Source organism: Grammomys surdaster, unplaced genomic scaffold, assembly GCF_004785775.1.
Source record: "Grammomys surdaster isolate TR1022 unplaced genomic scaffold, NIH_TR_1.0 174, whole genome shotgun sequence".
Lineage (NCBI taxonomy): Eukaryota > Metazoa > Chordata > Mammalia > Rodentia > Muridae > Grammomys > Grammomys surdaster.
Window position 1 is genome coordinate 7,044,221 of NW_021604622.1, and position 4,144 is coordinate 7,048,364.

Sequence of the window (4,144 nt, forward strand, 5' to 3'; positions counted from 1 at the left end):
TGTGTGTGTGTGTGTGTGTGTGTGTGTGTGTGTGTACTGTCTCATTATTTTACTTCTTGCTCTGGTATTCTAACACGCTAACCTCTGGAGACAAGAAGAAGATTGAGAGGGGAGGAGGTAGGTGGTGACAGTACTGAAGTACTTAATGCCTTGCTTATGCTTAGGGAAAAAAAAAATCAAGAAGGAAGAAGAAAATAGGAATAGACCTGTAGAGGTTGGATGAAAAATCCCTATGGTCTCAGGCATTTGAGCACTTGGTCCCCTGGGGCAAAGCTCTTTGAGAAGGCTTGGGTCATATAGACTGGCTAGAGGAAGTAGGTCACTAGGGGCACCATTGAGGGAACAAAAGCTTCACACTATTCCCAATTTGTTTTCTCTACTTCATGCTTGCATTTAAAATGTAAACTCTCCTCTTCCTTCTCAGGCCATCCTATCCACCATCTGATGCCCCTCCCGCCTCCACCATGAAGGATTCTAACTCTCAGGAACCATACAGTCAATAAACTCTCCTGAAAATTGTTTTGGTCATGGTATTTTATCACAGTAACAGAAAAGCAACTAATCCACAAACTTTAAATCATTTAAGTTAAAGAAAGAGTTCCCAGCCAAGAAGAGTCTGAGAAAACATGATGACTGAGTCCAATGTGGGGTCCTGGATCATATCCTAAAACAACCATTAGGGAAAAACTAAAGGGGTCCTTAAACACAAACATCATGTAACATCAATGTGTCAATTGGCGTTCATTAACTGTAACAAATATGCCATACTAACATCAGGCATTACTTACAGATAGAGTTCAGTGAGCACACTATCACATCATGATAGAATTTTTATAAAGCTGATGCTATCTTCTTAAAAAAAAAACCTCAAGATTTTGTTTAAATAATTAATAACTTAATACAGATGTAAATTCGGTTCCCCACGGACAAGAGTTTTTAATTTGAACACATACTGGTGAAGCAGAGCTGCCTGAAAGATATATGATAAGAAAATAAATACATATGGTCTATATATAGCTAATAGCCATAAGATCATATGGGAGAAGACTACTGAAATGCAGTTGTCAAAATAGTAGAAAAATAGCAACCTGTATGTTGTCATTACTGCACCAGATACAAGATTTGCTAGCTAGCCAATTAGCTTCCCTAATTGGGAATCACGGTAAGTTTAAGGGGTGGTTTCAGGTCCCTATACTTCTGAAAGCAGTCAGAAAATATTTTCTATCTCCATGAGTGCAAGCAGACAGTTACCTGTTAGTTTTCTTGTGGTTTGTGTTGCTGCAAGAAAAAGTTAAGGCTCAGATAGAAGTTGTAAAAGCCAAAGTGGTCACTATTCCCTATTTGGGATCACAAATGTCGTGCACACTTGGATCTGCACTATCAGTCTGCCTCTAGTCCTGCAGTTAAGAACCCTGGACTCACGAGGCAGAGGCAGGCAGAATCTCTGTGTTTGAGGCCAACCTGCTCTACAGAGTAGATTTCAGAACAGCCAGAGCTACACAAAGAAACCCTGTCTCAACAAACAAACAAATAAAGAACCCTGAACTGAAGGAAATACTACTTACATGGAGTCTACAAGACTCATGGTCTTTAATTTGAGCCTCTGAGCATGGAGACACTTTTAAACAAACGCTGTATGTCCAAGGACTGCGAGTGAGCAAGTGTCATGTGGTCTGCCTCTCTGAAACTTGCACGGCTTCGTTTTTGCTTGATATCTGTTTCTCCATTGTCTGATGACCTTGACTCCCTGGCTGAGGAACTGGTGATGAATCTATGTCCACTGCTTCATTGTTAGCGGCAACACACATCTCAGCCTCTCTGCAATTCAGTTTATATTTGCCTCCTGGACTGAGTAACAAGTTCAACGTTTATACAGGAACTTTATATTGCAGTGCTTCCTCCCTCCATGACTAATGTCTCTACACACTGGACCCGCAAAATTGAAACTCACCACACAGTCAAAATCATGTTTCTAAAGAATTTACTTGTATAAATACTAATAATCTGTGGTTGGTTTACACCTTATCAATCACGAACACTTCAACATGCCCCTAATGTGGCTTCTAAATTTCTTTCTCCCACTCCCCATATCCACTTACCAAGTACTAATAGAAAAATCTAAGCTATACCATTTTAAAAAATCCATAGTACCATGGCCCTAAAATACTTTCTCACTAGCCATTTGGCAGTGCCAAATAAAATTCTGTAGGTAAACACTCAAGGGTATTCCCATAACAGCTTTGAGTCTTTACACACACTTTCCTGTTGATGGTATCTGTCATTGCCTCCCTCCCAAAAGGGCAGTGCTGGCCTCACAAATCAGATTTCTATTTACTGAGAACTGAGCCTGGCAACCCTTCGACCACAAGTAATCTAAAAACATTTACCTGTCTAAACCGATCTTCCCCTTGACACACCAGCAGGGCGTTGCCAAACGTGAAAACATTTAATCTACAGCAATTAAAGTCTAATGAGATGTCCTCAAGCTATCCCTTTTATTTTATTGTGAGCAACTTTGCATAAGCAATTTAATATCATAAAATCTGAAATAGGCTAAATGAATTCTTGGAAGCTGGTTCACACAAGTCTATTTGATTCTGACCAGATACTCCAGGCTAATTACTAATGCCTGTGAATGCTGCCGTGTTCAAATATGGATATGTGGGTTTATAAAAGGAGAAGTTGCTTGATCTTTTTCTCTCCCTCTAGCAGAAGTATGTCTGGGCTTGCCAAGCATCAACGTATTTAAAACTCACTGGTTTTGCTGCCTTCAACTTGAAATCTGAAAACAGTATTTTTGGGTGGATTTTTTTCTTACTTTTCTGTGATCCAGGCTGGGGACTTGGTAAAAGAACACCACATCAGCAACATTCAGTGCTCATTAGTTCTTCTTGGCAAGCTTTATGCCAGGGCAAGAAACATTCTTCGAATTGCTTACTGTGCCTGCTGTCTCTCTAGAGGTGTCAGAGTTGACAAGCAAGCACGCAAAGTGAAACTATAGACATGAAATCAGTTAGTTTAAGCCCCTACCCTCTCAAAAATCAACTTTTTCTCTTATCCCAAAAGTAATAGAAAAGCACTATAGTTGCCAGTTTTTGTGAGATTAGAGTTATCAATGCTCTGTGAAGTCACCATAAGAGTTTACAAAGAACATAGATCAAAGACAACAAAGATATACAACCAAAGGCTGCAAGAAACAGCCTAAAGGCAGTGCCTTCAAATCCTTCAAGCCTCTGGGAGTTTTGGGAACCTGGTCAATGGCATGTGAGTGCTTACTTCCTCTTCCTTCTAAAAAAAAAAAGAAAGAAAGAAAGAAAATAGGATTGAAATAAGCCTTTATAATGAGCTCTAGTTTATAGTTTGCAATTATCTTAAAGCCATGAGTCCTTAACTCTTTGACCAAAGCAAATTTAATTTGACAACTTCATAGAGATGCCTACTTTGAAATTCTCCAAGTTAAAAACATTTTAAAAATCATTATTCTCTAGCATGACTCTCAGTTGATTGAAAACAAAAGGATATTACAACTCCAAAAGGGGGTAAGCAAGAAGATAATCTAAAAATAAAGGATAGATATTTTAATACGTTTAGTTTGTGTGTGTCCTAGTCAGCTTTAACTGTCCACAAAGCATAGAGTAACCTAAGCAGGAATTCTCAACTGAGGGATTGTCCAAATCAAATTGGCCTGTGGCATGTTTGTAGAGATTGTCTTGATTGTTAATTGATGTGGAAGGACTCAGCCCACTATGGGCAGAACTGTCCCTAGGCAAGTGGTTCTAGGCTATACAAGAAAAAATATCTAAGCATAAGTCTTGAGGCAAGCCAGTAAAGAGTGTCTATACATGGTTTCTTTTTTAAGTTGCTGCTTCAATTCCTGTCCTAGCTCATCTTAATTATGGACCATGGCTTATAAGATGAAATACGCCCTTTCTTCCCATATTTGCTTTTACATGTGGTATTTGTAACAGCAACAGATAGAAAACTAGAACAACCAACCTGATAGTTTTTCTGTCACTGTGCTAAATTCTTGACAAAAACAACTGTAAATGAGGACAGGTTTATTTGATCCCATAATTTCTGAGGTCTTGATCAGTATTCTGCTGGCTTTGTTGTTTGGGGGCGGGGGGACAGTGGTAAGACAGAA

At 39.1% G+C, this 4,144-nt stretch overlaps 1 long non-coding RNA gene across 1 annotated transcript in view; it reads left to right on the plus strand.

The window, feature by feature from the left end:
- Positions 1 to 521, plus strand: part of LOC114621435 — a 15,506-nt gene extending 14,985 nt beyond the window's left edge. The window contains exon 2 of the long non-coding RNA XR_003711420.1: positions 425 to 521. This is a non-coding gene — a long non-coding RNA (uncharacterized LOC114621435). The remainder of the gene's footprint in view (positions 1 to 424) is intronic.
- The last annotated feature ends 3,623 nt before the right edge of the window (positions 522 to 4,144 follow it).